Source organism: Natator depressus, chromosome 2, assembly GCF_965152275.1.
Source record: "Natator depressus isolate rNatDep1 chromosome 2, rNatDep2.hap1, whole genome shotgun sequence".
NCBI lineage: Eukaryota > Metazoa > Chordata > Testudines > Cheloniidae > Natator > Natator depressus.
The window spans coordinates 210,495,935-210,513,255 of record NC_134235.1 but is presented as its reverse complement, the minus strand read 5'-3'; positions in this window follow the sequence as shown (position 1 = coordinate 210,513,255).

Here is a 17,321-nt window from a genome sequence, read left to right as displayed (position 1 = left end):
ACAATACCCAAAGTCCAAAGGTGCAAACAATTTGATGTTTATTGGGGTGAACTTGCAGCAAGTGTAAATCCAAGTTCCTTTTCCCTTATTTTTGAATCCCCACTTACTTCCTGTTTGCCCCTAATTTATATAGTCTATACCTTAACCAATCATTCTACTGAAATTTACCTAACCAATCCTAACATATTGTAACATGATTAGCTAACCAATTATATCTCACCACCTTATTTAGTTTACACCCAGCAAAATTAATTATACAGCAGACAGAAACAATCACAGAACCAGACAGAGACCATGCAAATAAACAATAGTAAAGAGGGAACTATAATGATAAAACAATACAGAACTGAGGCTTTCACAACTACATCTATAAAGACATAGGGTTTCCCAGCTGTGTCTATTGATAAGTGAGTTGTTACCAAACAGAAAACTATCAAACTAAATTTCCTTTTACATCTTGTAGGCTCTTCCCTTTCTCTGGAGTTGATAGATCAGATCACCTTTCTAACAGCCCCAGATTGCCTTATTTCAATAGGACTAGTTTGGAATGTGAGGATGTGACCGTACGCTTCCCAGCTTATGGCTGCCTCTGCTGCTTGGCCAAAGGCATTAGCCTACGAACAGGACCTCAGACTGTCACAGTGAAAGAAGGCCCTTACACAGATTCTTTCTTTTATACTTCTATAACTAGCTAAATGATAAACATATACCTAAATTCTTAAAGTATAGGCCTTTACAGACAGGCCTGAATATCTATGTTCTAACATGGCCTTGTTCTCCCTTTATTTCCTATAAAGAATTATCAACCCAGACATGAACTTTTCTTTACCTCATGCAGACTTTACCTTCCTGTGGATAGGCTGCAAAAGGATATGTCTAGTGAGCTCGTCAGGTCATATCTTGATTATTCTATTGAAACCTAGGCATGTTATTCTACATTCACATCATATCCTGTATGATCAAGACACCTGTGGAGGTCAAGAAATACTTCAAATCTCAGACCTATTTCACTGGGCCTCCTCTGTTGTTCCATAGAACAATTTACCCCATCCTGGTCCATGGCTAGGGCTCCTAGGCATTATGCGAATACAAATAATAATTAATAAATAACAAAAATAAGACGCTATAATAACCTATAATGATTCACGGTGATAAGCAGAGTAGATAGGGCCCTTCATTTGTCTCTTATACATCAGGTTCCAGAAGACACACACAAAAACACCTTCAGTTAACATTCTAAAATCATTTTTTCACTAACTCCTTTCTCCTCCCTCCCACTACCAAAGAGGCCGTCTCCCTCCTTGATGGATAAGACTCTGAAGATTACCTCTTCACCTTAATCTTCCTTTGCTTTATCATTGTTGATGCTTATATCGTGATCAGCATGCAATCCAAGGAGAACAAGACAAGATTCCCTTTGGGAGCTGCCCTAAGACTAATGGAAGAATGGTCTTGTATAGGGCACTGCAGAGCTGGGTACAATTTTTTCCTCAGCAACAGACTCCTAGGGTGTCCTTAATAAGCTCATTTAGAGCAATAGCATCTTGTTGCTCTTGTTCTTATAATTTACCTACCGGTAGTTCAGTTCCCGAACTGGAAAATGGGGATAGCACTTCCCTATCTCATCATTTGAAATGTTAAAATCCACTAATGACTGTCTTTCCCATTGCCACCAGAAGTGCTGAACATTTTGTAATGCTCCTGATGCCTGCTAGACAAGGACCCCACTCATTTATAAGAGCAAAATTATTAAAAACGGATCATGCACTGCATTGACCTCAGTTATGCAACTTATGGTACATAAAGTTATATCTTGGCTGCAGGGGCTCAGGACCTTTCTGTACCCATGTGATATCCCTGCTGGGGTTGGAGTGGGTAAACGCATTTCTGCGGAGCAGACTTTCAGGATAGAAGTTTTGATGCTGATTTTCAAGGAAAAACATAGATGTGCTCTAGTCAATGTCACACTTGATGTATAGAAGGAGAATAAATAAGGTGTCAGTTTTGTATTCGGTAGCCAAATCAACTTACTGTGAATCAAAACAAATCCAGCACCATCTATAAAGGTACGTATTCACACACACACACACACACACACACACACACACACACACACACACACACACACACACACACACACACACACACACACACACAAAATTAGTTATTGGTTGAAGCCTGACCCTGTGCTATAGGACTAGTCAGAAATCAGAAATTCCCTTCCTTCATCAAGAGCCTCTTAGCAACATGTGGGGTTGGACTTATTTTTACTATCATGCTTCCACTCAGCTCTACAGAGAATATGGAAATCCACCCACTGGATCACACTGACAGAAGAATTTAGCCTTGTTTTGCTTCCTCAGCTATAAAAAGGGAAAGATGGCTTTATGGCTAAGCACAGGATGAGATGCAAAGAGTTCTGATTGTTTCTTAGATTTCTACTGTGACCTTTAGCAAGTCACCTTACCTGTCTGTGCTTTAGGTTCATTATCTGTAGAATGGGGATAATAATATTTACCTAGGTGTTTGCACTTTAGAAGTGACTAAGATAGATGTAACTGCAAAATATTGTTAGTATTGGGAATAAAGAAAGGGGGAATAGTTTTTGTCCAGTATGAGCCAAAGAGCATTAAGGACACATTTATATTGTTTCAAGAACTTTTACTGAATAGTTCAAAGTGGTGTGTGGGATTTTAGCATTAGGACTCCCAATGAGTGCCATGTGGCTAAAAGCTGCTGCATGATGCCCAATGAATCATTTGGCTAAAATCTCCACAGAATTATTTTGAAAGGGTTCTCTTTAGTTTTTAGATTTTGCTGTTGTCTCTACCACTAACCCATAATTTATCAAGATGTTCGTTGCAGTCTTACCTAATGTTGACCTCATGCCTGAGGTTTTATCGATTAGCAATGTTTATTCACTGAAAAGTATGGAGATGAAACCATAGTTCCTTGCAAGTTCTGTTCCTGTCTCTGACAGCAGTCAAATGTACCTATGTCTTTTGGGGAAATATTCAAGCTTTATATTTCCCCCCTTTCCTAACAGATAAAAGCTGCTTTGAAAGCATTTATTTTGTATTTTTCATATTGGGTATACCATTATCATCCACTTGGCTTATGGGGCAACTACAAATGCACATCTCCTGATTCTTCTAATTTGAACTGCACACCTAATTCCCTATACACAGTGAGGGAGCACTGACCTATGCACTATGCATCAGTGTCTGCATTCAGTCATACAATGCATATAAACCTTAAGTATAGATCTCTAGGCTATTAATCTCTTGCTGTTCATATAAAATACATACGTTAAAAAGATCAATACTGTGCCATATGTAAAGGACTAGCAGAAAATAAAACAAAATCCTTGTAATTGTCATGAAGATATAAAAGTTACTGAGCACAGTTCCAAAAAGTTGTTTCCACTTGGATAGCAATACATGCTACGGTCGTTGCTTTCTAAGCAGAGGGCACGTGACCTTTCCAGTGAATAGAGTTCACTAAATTGCTTCCTGTTTTGGATCTGTGGAACCACAGGGCGTGTGTCCTCAATCAAGCTGTGTGGGTTGAATGTGGACAAAGTGGATGCTTCAGAAGCTGCTCGTACTAGAGGAAACATGTTTTTTAGCTGAGTAGGGGTTGAAAGATCAAAGATCATGACATACAGACAAAATAATAGTACAAATAATAACTCTCCTGCTTCAAGAGTCAAGAGTCACAGACCCGAGAAGAACAGAAGATATCTCGATTCATCTCCTGTATTGTGGTTAGAAGTTTTATAGTGGGAAATGTTTCTCCTTAAACTAACGATACCTACACAGGGGGGCAAAAAATATGCTAATCTGTTACTGAATCTATAGGATTGAAAACAAACTCCCTTACATGAGCAATGGAATAAGTTGTAAATGCACTAGTGAGGTTTAAAGATACAGGAAAAACATATTAAGTAATTATGAAACTGAAGTTTCACGTATTAAATAAATTCTCCTGGGGGTTTGTGCCTCTCTGTGTGTTTTGATGGATGTCATGTGAACCATTAAATGATAACCATCAAAACATATGGAGAGTTCATAAAAACAGAAAGTTGAACTGTAGGTCACAGTCTGCATGTAAGTGAATGAAATGTTTTCTTTTAAGGCACGTTCTTTTGTTGTTAGCAGATAAGCTTTTTTTGACCACAGCCCAATTCTCTGTATAGAAGTCCGAGTGCTGAATGATACCCAACTCTACAGAAATATTGGCAACATCACAGAGTGTTAAAAACCAGCAGACACATGCATAGTTGTATTTAGATAATTCAGAATCTCTTATTTAAATATTCTGACACATCATAAGGACAGACATTTGCAATGGAAGGTAGAAGTTTGTGTACTGCTAAGTGGGGATATTTAGGCAGGTGTTTAGTTTCCATGTGTTAAGCAATTGCCTCTAGCAATGGGGATAGCAAGAAAAAGTATCACATTACATGAATATAGGTACTCAGTTGTTCTTGACTTGTTCACTTACAAATTCATTTTCTCAGTTTATGTTAATAGATGAGCAAGGTGCACAAAGTTCTCAGTCACTGAGGACAACTTCTTCACAGAAGAAAATAATTCATTTCATTGTTCATCAGGTAAGAGAGCATCCTTTTGCCCAATTTTCCAACTTTTTATATTTGCTATATTAAAACCCTCACACATCTATTAAATTCTTTTCTGCTAAGATTAACAGAGGAACTGAAGTGCTTGTTATCATTTGGATATGGATGGCTAATGTGTGGCCAATGCTAAGAAACTGCACTTTTCTTCATTGGTGCTTTTGACCCAATGCCTCTAGGATCTCCTGCTTGGGTGGTGCACATTCCACCTCCCCCAGTCATGGATTGTGGCTTAAAGGCACAACTGAGCCCATAAAGTTTCTTGAACACAACTCTTGGGCTGGATGCTTGTAGAATAAGAAATAATTAATGTCTCTTCTCTAGACAAGGCATAGAATTTACTTTAAAATTTGAGATTCATTTGCTTGGAAGTTGTAGGCTAAAATGATAAAATTACATTTTCAAATGTGGGTGCTTATAGTTCAGCCACTAAATTAAGGTAGACTCAATTTTAGAAATGCTGAGCACCCTTAACTCTGCTTGAATTGATCGAACTCCTGGTAGCCCTGATGGGAATTTCCTCCTTGAAATTCTCTAGCATAGACACCCAAAGTGGCATAGTCAGTGGTTTAAAGGGCACTTCCAGTCCCATCAGCTAGTATATACATGCTTCTGCTCACAGAATCAACAAGGATAAACTCGTGTTCATCTTTCTGCCCTGAGGAACCCTATTCTGGCTGGCAGGATTCCTGAAGCAGAGGAAGGTCTTTGCAGTGCGCCTGTTCCTCATCACTGAGTTCACCCAAGTAGGCCTAATGCAACTTCCATTAAAGCCAATGGGAGTTTTTCCACTGACTTCAGTAACAGTTGGGGTAGGTCTTTAGCCCGTAATATGCCAGAGGCATATGTCATGCATTGCATATTTAGAGCATGTTGTCTATGGATCTCACTGTATTATGCTACTCAGTGTAAGGGTGGCACTATCTGTCCCTAAATGAGAAAGCTATTTTGATAGGTAGTAAGATCCTTTGTCCTTTTCACCTGTTACATTTTGACTGTACGCTATGTATCGTTCTCATCATGAGTAAGAGTGGCTCTAAGAGGTGGGGACTACATTTAAAGTGTCATTATACTCTGAAAACTGACTGTGTAATGTTGCCGTCATGTGGTCTGTCAGGTTTGGTCTACACTGAAAAGTTACATCAGCATAGCTACGTCTCTCGGGGGTATGAAAAATCTACACCCCTGAGAGACGTAGTTAAGCTGACCTAACCCTCGGTATAGACAGCGCTAAGTCAATGGAAGAATTCTTCCATCCATTTAGCTACTGCTGCTCCGGAAGGTGGATTACCGAAAGCGACATGAGTACTCCTCCTGTCGTTGGAGTAAGCGTCTACACTGAAGCGCTCCAGTGATGCGGCTGTCATATTTTAAGGGTAGACATAGCCTCGGTAACTTCCAGGTCAAGTTTACTTACTTAGACTATAAAGATATGGCATACTGTAAACTCAACTAGGGATGTGACAATCAAGCTATGTCCTGTTCAGTTCACAACTCATCACCAGTAAAAAAGATGTGATAATCAGATTCTGTTGGTATGTGACCAAGAAAAGAATTCAGCCCACTGTGCCCTAACTGTGTTGACTATGCAGCACAAGTTGGAGTTAAAAAAGTATTCTTTGGGCAGGTCTACACTACAAGGTGCAGCTGTGCTGCTGTAGTACTCCTGGTGAAGACGCACTAAGCTGACAGGAAAGAGGTCTCCTGTCAGTTTAATAATTCCATCTCCATAAGAGGTGGGAGCTAGGTCAGCAGGAGAAGCCCTCCTGCTGAAATACTGCTGGCTATATTAGGGTGGTGGTGATTAAGGTTGGTATAACTACGTCGCTCAGGGGTGTGGATTTTTCACACCCCTGAGTGACATAATTATACCGAAGTAAGTGTGTAATAAGTGGATATGTCTGAGTTTACAAGGAGCAGATCTGTTGAGTTAGAAGTTATCTTTCATGTTTCCAAAGTTATAGTTTAGAAGCTCACGTCTGCAGTAAGTGCAAATAAGGTTGTAGTCCTTCAAAGCAGAGGTCCTATAGCAGAGTTACTGGGAAAGGTCTGAAAACTTGGTTCTGGAAATTTGTGTATCACCAGTGCCACCAAAGAATGTAAACCTTTCATAATGTTTTAATTAAATCAGAAATACAATAATCATAATGGTCTTCCATTCTTATTTTAACCAAAAATACCTTGGGTTTTAGCTCTTCACCTGTTTAAAAGTTACTATAAACTAAGCAAAACTGAACTGGTCCATACGCTGTGCCATTTGAAGATGAAATCAAACCATCATGAAGAGAGAAAAACGACTTGACGGAACACTATTTGGCAGCCAATCAGAATTGCCAGTTAAATATCCCTTCATTTGCCAACAGAGTAAAAATCTTTAGGGTTGGGAGCTGTGATGGGTTCCGGGATTTAGGAATCATAGAAGACAGACAGGCAGGCAGATTGCAAAGGGAACTGAGGAAACTCTTAAGAAAATGGGAAGTGAAAAGTTGTGCCCTGATTTGATTTAAGGTACTTAAGCGTTGAACCTTCCATGAAACTTTAGACTGAAATTGTATACGTCAACCATGGTGGTTTATGATATCAAGACCTGATGCATTTCAAGGGAAAACATCTTGATCTGGAATTTTGTAAAATACTGTGAACTTTGTAAGTTATTAAAGTTCATATTCAAGGTACATCATTCCTTGTGGACATTTGCTTTTCATTAAGAAAGGACATGTGTTTGCTGCCAGAAGATTCTTGAACCTAGTAGAAAAAGGTTACAAAACATTTGACTGAAGAAGAATAAAGAGTATTTTATTGAATAATAGAGAGCTTCCAAAGATAGTGCAGTGTGAATTACTGTGTTCTTTACAATAACAGGCATGTATTTAATGCAAAGAGTGAAGGTCAAGCTTACATATTAATGTCAAACATTATCTACAGCTGCATATGTAATAGAACTTAGAAGAAAATAAAACCTGAGCTGCCAGTTACAGGATTCTTTAATTAGGGATAGAATAGATTGCAGAATAATAAGGGATCTAGTTAGAGCCTTGTTAAGAAAAACAAATTTAAATGCCAACAACATGGAATTTTCAGAACATCAGAAATTAGTGATCTATTTGATTAAATTGCTAAATGAGCTAAGGACAGATGTCAGATCAGTTCAAGCCAGATCACCTGACGTGAAGAAAATATATGGAAAGGTATTGGTGACATGTAAATCTACGTATAAATCTACTTATAATCTACTTATAAATACAGTGAAATATGTTAGTTTACAACGCAGCTCAAAGTCACCACCATGGCACATTTGATGGCCTTCTTGGCCGTCACAAAATAGAGGCCAAAGACTGAACTACTCTTCTACCCTTAAAAGTGGTCTCAGAATGGAGTCATAATAGTGGGTAGTGTGAAGATTGCAATGCTTGTTGCCTATGCTGTAACAAACTACTCTGGGGATTAATACAGGACTTAATTTTCTAGGGCAGTCAAGATGACACCTTTCACAAGCACTAAATTCATGCACACAAAAAATAGAGTAAACACTCTGCACCACTTAAATTTGTGTTAGATCCCCAGTAAAAAATACAACAAAATGTTCATTTTACTGAGTCAGGCCAATGCTCCTACTGAGATCAGACGTACACGGTGTGCAAAATTAAGATACAGATGAGTGAAAATGTATTTTTTCCCCAACATATTATAAGTGTTGGAAGGAAAAGTTTGAGAAAGAATGGAGATCAGATTTGGAAACTGAAAATTCAATAACAGATTTTATATTAGATTGAGGGATGTATTGTAAGTAACAAAATGTCCAAAGCACTGATTGGTTAAAAATAACACCCCAGAAGAAATCTCAAGTAAACTAATTTGCCACTCAAAACATAGCATAAGGCGAATTGAAAACTTCATTCTGTTGGGGTGCTACAAAATGTTTTAGTAAATGCCACATAATAGAGACTACCTGTATCTATTATCACAGACGTACTGGGACAGTAGCCGTCACTGCTGTTCCTACAATGTCTGTGTTCATACACGCACATATTGAGCTAGCAATGCCTAGCCCAGTCTGTCAACACTCTCCTTGAGCCCCTTCATACCTGTGGACCTGTACATCAGGCCAACACTGTGGACTCCTCCTCTCAACTGCCTCCCTAGCCCCAATCTCCCAACTACTATAATCCACCTCCCATCTGCCTATCTGGCATAGGATTGCCCTATACACACTGTCTTTCTCGTCACTGAGGTCCACCTCATTTGGCCCTACTCTAAGTGTGACTACAGCTACAGGAGGACGAGAAGTGACTATTTGCCTGATATGCACCCCTGCTAGCAAGTGGGCAGGGAAAGGCCCAATGTGCAGGGAGAATGGAAGGAACTCTGGCTCTATCTCCACTCCTCCCTGAGCAGAGCAGTTGGCCAGATGCACATCAAACATAAACTGCTCCACAAAAAGGAGTGAAGTTACTCCTCCTCCAGAGCATGGGAGAATAGGGAGGAAATTATGATTCTGGGTCAAAGCTGGGGTTTTAGTTTGTTCTGGGGGCCATCCAGCTAGCTACGTGCTGCCCCTTACTCAGGGCAGATTGGAAAGTTATGATCTAGAAGTGACAGATGGACAAAAAATTGGCCTGAGCAGAATCCAAACCAATAGAATCATCAGCCCTATCACCTGTCAGGATACTTCTCTGTATGTATGTATGTATGTATCTTCTTACTCTGTGTTCCATTCTATGCATCCGATGAAGTGGGCTGTAGCCCACGGAAGCTTATGCTCTAATAAATTCGTTAGTCTCGAAGTCACAAGTCCTCCTGTTCTTTTTGCAGATACAGACTAACACGGCTGCTACTCTGACACCTGACTAGGGTGACCAGATAGCAACTGTGAAAAAACAGGACAGGGGGTGAGGGGTAATAGGCGCCTATATAAGAAAAAGTCCCCAAAAATGGGACTGTCCCTTTAAAAACGGGACATCTGGTCACCCTACACCGAACTAGTTCTGAATACAGTCCCTTTGTAGGATTTAACCAGGTGCATGTGGTGTAGTATGTAGGCTGGGGAGATAGCAGCTGGCATGGACTTTGGCTCTCTAGAAATGACTGAAGAAAACTGTTCAATTTTAAAGCAGAAGCAAGAGTGAATCATATCATAAACAAACTCATTAACACATTTCTTAAAGGTTGGTCAGAGAAAAAAAAATCTGCAGCTGATTCTGAAACAGAGGCGTACTGAACAGAGATGAAATAAGCAGCTGATTATTGCTGAAAAGAAATGTGTTCCTATTTCATTAGGTGCTAATGGCTGAATGAGAAAACACAGTTTCCAAATGTGGTACCTGTAATTTAAACGTGTGAAGGAAAAAAGAAAACCTCCTGGCCTAGAAAGTCCACAGCAAGAGTTTCTTTTTTGTTGGAGAAGAGCAACTACCCAATAATTAATACCTTTTACATTTATATAGACACATCATTCAAACTTTGGAATTTTCAACCTTTAAATAATCATGTTCATTCGCAAAATGAAACATTTTGCATGTTGTGTACTATCTGAGAATTTATCAGGTAATGTTTTTCACAATGCCAGCAATAAACACCATAATTTATCAAGAAGATATTACCGTATATACTCGTTCATTAGCCCGTTCGTTTATAAGTCAACCCCCCAATATGGATAGGTAAAAATAGTAAAAACCGTATGACCCTTTCATAAGCCGACCCTATATTTCAGGGGTTGGCAAACTTCGGCTCCCATCAGGGTAAGCCGCTGGCAGGTCAGGACGTTTTGTTTACCTGGAGCGTTTGCAGGCACAGAGCTCCTCAGCTCCCAGTGGCCGTGGTTTGCTGTTCCCAGCCAATGGGAGCTGCGGGAAGTGGCGCCACTTCCCGCAGCTCCCATTGGCTGGGAATGGCAAACCGCCGCCACTGGGAACTGAGGGGCTCCGTGCCTGCGAACGCTCCAGGTAAACAAAAAGACAGCGTATTAGATATTCAATTCAATGATTTCATAGAGTTTCAAATCATCAAATTTTGGTGTAGACCCGTTTATAAGCCGACCCCCCGCTCTTTGATGCGTCACTTTTTTTACCAAAAATATTCGGCTTATGAACGAGTATATACGGTACTTTAAATACAGTACATATTAATCCAGATGGAAGATAATGTCTGAGTGAAACATGTAAACTACAAAGACTAAGGCCTTGTCTACACTGACACTTTACAGTGCTGCCACTGTCTCACTCGGGGTGTGAAAAAACACCCCCCTGAGCGCTGCAAGTTTCAGCGCTGTAACATAGCTGTAACGTAGATACTCCCCTTGTGGAGGTGGTTTTTTTAGAGCGCTGGGAGAGCTCTCTCCCAGCACTGGTGCCACGACTACAGAGCCACGTTAAAGCGCTGCCACTAGTGAAGACATGCCCTAGGTTAAAATAATTTATAAATGACAAGGATCCATAACTGGCTTTACTGGATGTGAAAGCCACTCTGCGGAAGGACTCAGTTGTCTACTTTTCTCCATATGAAGCTGTACCAGACACATTTCTACCATAGAAAATCATATTTGTTAATGTTAGCACCAGCAGGTTCACAGGTGAGCGATAAATTGAAAGCCTTTCAACACAAAGGAATGCAGTCCTGTACAAAAATTGCTGAGCTCCACTTTTACAGGGAGAGGTTCTGAGCCTGAACAGTGGAGATGATAACACATGGAACTCATTTGCTGTGATTAAGTAGCTCAGAGAAACTTGTTGTTTTACCACAGTGAAATTCAATTCCATGAACATCTGAAAACATTGGCGAAACACATTAAAAAAACCTTAGATTTATTTTTGGAAATACAAGGAAGTGGTGCTCAAGACTGACAGCCTGAACGTGATGAAAATGTGATAGTTAATCGCTAAGTTTTATTTCCAGATGTTAGAGAACTGAATGCTTCCAGATAGCATGACAGAGAAGCACCTATTAAAATAAGCAGAAATGTGATTTAATAGTAGGTTCTTACTCTTCCAAAGTCTGGATGCATCTTTGCCTCAGTTTGCCTTCTGCTGGTCAGTCTACCTCTTGTTGGAGGTTTATTTGATATGGTTTGAATATTTGGACTTCCAACCAAATAAAAATTTCTCCCCTTGCCAGAAGCTTTTCCACTGCCCCTCCTGAGCTGATTCTCTCTCTCATTAAAGTGTCCCCACCCCAAGGCTTGCCTCATTCCTAGTCTCAGCAGTCTAAGAAAGAAGCTTGCATTATGCAGTCCTGCTTTTCCCAGCATTCCAGTCTGATGTCAGGAATGTGGAGCCAGTACACAGTATACAGAGATTAAAGGAATATCTACATTCAGGGAATAACATGAAATTAGCCTGATGATAAATATATTTTTCCATACAGCTACCTCCCATGGGCCCAAAAATGCCAGGACCTCCGCCTCATTGATCCTGCATTAATCAAATGTGACCGATAAGCTCTTCACCATCCATTATCTTATCTCTCACAAATCACCAACCTGGTCTGCATCACAGAAACCGGATCTATCATTGAAGAACTTGTGGGAGCTCATTTCATCTCACCGAGATACTGTGTTCACCACATGCCAAGACCTAATAGGGAGGCCAAAACTGGAGGCAGAGTAGCTATTCTGTTCTTGCTTGAGCTCAAATGCAGGGAAAGCTCACTCAAATCAAAGTCCTCGGAGAGTCCTTCAATCTGGAAGACCAGAGGAAAGATTAACTTGGATAGCATTTTGCTAATCTCTGAACTCATAGACACCAAAGGCTTCCTAGAGGAGCTAACACAGAGACATGGCCTGTCTGATGATGAAGTTCACGAGACTCATTGTTGTGGGTGATTTTAATATCCAGATGTATGCCAACTACTCACCTCACACAAACAAGAAAGCAAATAATAAAAAAAGATAAATGAATACAGCAATTTCTTTGTAAGTACTCAGAAGGCAATCAGATACTACAGTGATAGGAGCCACTGAATTAGCTAAATACATAGAGTAGAATCCACCCAGAAAAGCAGCTAAACACATGCTCAGCTTTAAGCAGGTTAGCAGTCCCATTGTCTTCAATGGAAATATTCACACACTTAACATTTTAGCATGTGTTTAGGTTCTTTGTTGTTTGGATCAGGGCCATAAATAGTATCATTTATATAACTATAAATTTCACAAAGCTTAGAAAGGGGGAATTTGGTGTTTTTGATTTGAAAAATTAGAGAGAAGAGAAAACCAAAAGTGCAGATGAGGTTTATACCTATATTAAAACAGTCTTGAAACTAACAGGAGTGCAGAGTTTTTCATTCATAGCAGACAATTTCCAGGGCTATTTCCAGAGTTTATGAATGTATAGAAAAGATCACCCATAAGGTCTCTGTATTTTGTGGCTCACCAATTTAATCTTACTCTTGATGAGACTTGCAAATTCAACTCTGGCCCTCAAACTGTTGTCATTCTTTGCAGTGTTAATTGAGAAACCCTGCCTTTGTAATACCCCAAGAGATCACACAGGCTTCTAGATGGACAGCAATTGTTAGGATGAAAGCTGTGAGCAACTGAATAGTTAAGTGAAACACAGAGGAGGGTGAACCATCAGTTAGTTTCTCCAAAACTCAGTGATCCAGCTGTGAACTTATCTGTTGAAGAGTTGTGGCTCCTTCAGCACATAAAAATCACTGCTGTCTCATATCATTTTCTAGGATTTACTCAGGAGCATTTATCTGATTTTCACCATGATGATGAAAAGCAATTTTCAGTCGATCAAAAATGATCTCAGCACATAAAACAGACATTCTTCCATAAGAGATATGAAATATAATACATAGTACCCTACAAGATGCCACAGTATCATGCCTACTCACACACTACGTTTTATTGACAGGACAAAGTTTATAGTTAATTAGCTGTGGAAACAGTTGGAGTTCCAAGTGAAAGGAAATAAAAAGCAAACGATAACAGATAATATTAATACATGAAACTGAAAATGGCTGTGAACTCTCTTAGAGAGAGGACTCTTTTGAAACATCAGAGGCACTGAAAATGTTAAGGGGAAATCTCTTGAAGAAAAGGAAAAATAAGAATCAAGATGGGGACAATTTTATTGCCATAAAATAGACAAAATATTAATTAGCAATAGGTATATTTTCTACTCTGCCCTAACTTAAAAATCCAGTGTGAATAGACTCTTGTGAGAGTCACTGACTCCACACCACAATTCTAGTGGTGATCTAGTCAGAGGCTGAACTGAAGGTGAGGCCATTGAGCAATAAAAGTAGGTAACTTATCTCGGCAGGCTCCAAGGACACCCATTGCACTTAACTCTTCAGTCCCTCACAGCTTTCCCCCTAACAATTGCATCTACAAAAACTTTTGGGATCTCCTGGGATAGTACAAAAGAAATATTTTGCAATTACACTGAGAAGTTGGCACTTGGGTCAAATCACTTAAGCAGCTTTAAAAAAAATCCCAGATTTGATGTATTTATTTTTTCATTTTTGCCAGCCCTACAGGGTATGTCACAGTGGAGAAAGAGGTGTCCCAAATTCCATATCCAAACAGTTTCAAATGGCTTCATCTGTCACTTGCTTTGACTATTGGCATTGCCACAGCAAAAAGAAGCCTTCCTGCCATGAGATGAGTAAGGAATTGGGTCCAATCAAGTATGCTAGCAGACTGATTTTCTCTCTCTCACACGCCTTCATATTGAGTGGGACGTAGTTGCCAAACCAAATTCAGAAGAAACTGTGGATCTGAATGTTAAAAGAGAAAAAAAAAACCACACACCACCATTTAAGCTGTCTGCAGTTCTAACTTCTTTTCAAATTATGAGCATTTAGTTCAGGTATCTTTTGTGATGTATTTTCTCTATATTAAAAAAAAATATGCACAGCTTTTCTTTCCTTACCAATGAAGTTAATGACAATATTTTAAGGATGAACTGAAGGAGGGAATAATTGGATTTAAAGGTTAGTCAAACGGTCACTTCAGCAACATTACTGACTCTAAAGTTCGACTTCATTGAGCTACTTCTCCTAATTGGATGTTACACTTAAGCCCATAATAATAGGTACCTATATACCACTTTATCTTCATAACCCTTTACAGATTTAACATTTCTGCCATGTGTTGTTGCCAGCAAAAAGGGCCAGGTTCCATTACCAAGCAGTTCCTTCTGAAAATGTAACAAATACCACCAGAGCTGTCACCCAGAAATGTGGGAAAACTAAATTCCCTTCTGGGTATTCCCTTGATAGGCAATACTTCCCAACTCACAAGTAACGAGTCTCAAAAAGGGAAAACTTTACTGGGGGCGGGGAGGAAAGAGGACACAGAATAAACTTGGGAAAGCCAGTAATAATCAATCAACAATATATATAATAATTATAAGAAGACACTTTCACACATGCATCCCAGGGGGTCTTGATAATAGTTTTAAATTTAGTCCTCCACTTGCAGTGTGACTGCTCAATAAGGCAGAGTGTTCCGGCAATAGCCACTTCCATCCTCCCTATCCCCTACTTTACCTCCACTCACTGTTTATTGTAGAGGGTTGGCAGAGTCCAGAAGGTTCATATCCAGCACCAAAGAGAAGTGCTCCCTGATCAGCTCTGAGGGCTGTACCACGTAGCCCAGCTGCAGTGAGAGCAGCCTTATTAATTGGTAGAGAGGCCTTCATCAGAGTTCCTCAGCTATGCTTCTGCCTTCTGCCACTTCAACAAAAGCCGCCACCACAACACTGCCTCTGCACCATTGTGCACCTTCACAATGTCTTCTAAAAAGACTCAGTGCATGTAAGACACTGATCAGCTATCTTGCCACCTGGGATACACTTCCCAGGTGGAAGTGGCTTATCTAAAGGTCACCCAGCAAACAAGCTGCAGGACGAGGAATAGAAGCACCCATCTCCCAGTGCTCTAGCCACTAGCCCACTTTGCCTCGATGAAAAGCTTTAAATAGTAGCAAAGATGCTTATTGGGAAGTTGAGTACTGATCTAAATGCAAATACTAGATGGTATTAACTAGCAGCCAGGATAATCTGTCTCTATTCTTGTCAGGATTATTACATCTGTACTCACAGACTGCTCTTAACTTTATAGTTTGTGCATTTTTCCATGTATTGGAAAAGGCTTAAAAGTGAGGCCCTAACCATTGTATTTACTGGAAATACTACAGGTGTTTCAAATGAGTAGAAACATTATAGTTGTAGGGCCAGTCCTGCAGCAGATATAAATCAGTCTGGCTCTGCTGATGTCAACTGAGCTATGCCTCCTTTCCTTACACAATAATATGGCCCAAGTGCAGAATTTATTGAGGGCCCAAGGCCCTCTGCAGAATCTGTTGAATATAACGTTCATCTCCATTTCCCACCCTAAACTGTAGAACAATGTTACTAACTTGTATTAAAGTTGCAATGTTGCTACAATTAAAGTATTAAATTAAATTATTAATTTAAAGTATTATTTATAATACTTTAATTTATTAAATTATTAATTTAAAGTATTAAATTAATATTAAATTAATTTAATATTATTATTAGTATTAAATTAATTAAATAATTTATTAAATTATTAATTTAAAGTATTAAAGTACAATATTGCTAAGTTGTATTAAACATTTGCTGTGTTTCACTCCAGAGGAGGCTGAATTCCTTATTGTATAGTTTGTGTAACAATTTAAGTTTGTTAAGGCTGTTTCGGATACTTCAAAATGAAAGGTGGTGCATAATAATATTATTATCAAATCAACTTGACTGGCTAAGAAATTTGACTAACTAGGTAATAGCTTTAAGAGAAATCGTTAAACACAGCTTTCTCCCTCCAAACTGAGCTGCGTGTGAATGTGTATAGTAGCACTCTGCAAATATTTAGCTTCTTTTTTATACTAATGTCAAAACACCCATGCGTAATTCTAGAAATTATGCATCACTTACAATGTCAGACATATATTTCACATCTTATTTCAGCTGAAGTTTAATATCCGTTCAGAGTGGCTTGTTTGGGCTGCATTTATAAGAGGGATTTGATATTTATCTTTATTTTTAAAACTTTTTCCCCTTTATTAATGAACATGCTCTTGAAAGTGATCTCAAAAGGCAGCAGAAATTAATAGTAACAAGGTCATTTAGCTAGAGAGGGGTTTGTTATCATGCTGACTTTAAGTTCCCTTTTCAGTAATCGCGCTCGTGCATTATTTTAACATGTTTTGCTTTTGCAATGTGTTAAGCACAGTTTTTCACTAACATAAAGTTTGTGGGCTATGGACAAAAAGGAAAGGACTATATTATGCAAAAAATTTAATCTTGCAGCTACAACAGTAGAGTAGGTTTGTACAGCTTCTTCTTCGTCTTCTAGATCTCTACCCTTATGCTATGTCTAGATAGCAGCATGTAGAGTACAGGCACTACACCTGACATGGAGAAAGGCAGGCTTCAGCCACACGCTTCAGTGAAAGGTTCCAGCAGCGGAGAGGCAAAAGGGAAAAGCTCTGGGAGCGTGGAGCTGCCAAAGCCTTTCACTGTGGTGAGGCATGGCTGAGACTGCAGGGAAAGGGTCCAGCAGTTGCAAGCTGCCAAGCCCTTTCCCTGCTGCCTCCTATCTGCCAGACTTTTTCTCCGCTGACTCCCCCCTGCTGGAGCCTTTCCCAACGGCTGGTGTCTTTCACTGGGGCAGGGAAAGGCTCGGGCAGCAGGGAGGCAGAGGAACACTGCAGTGC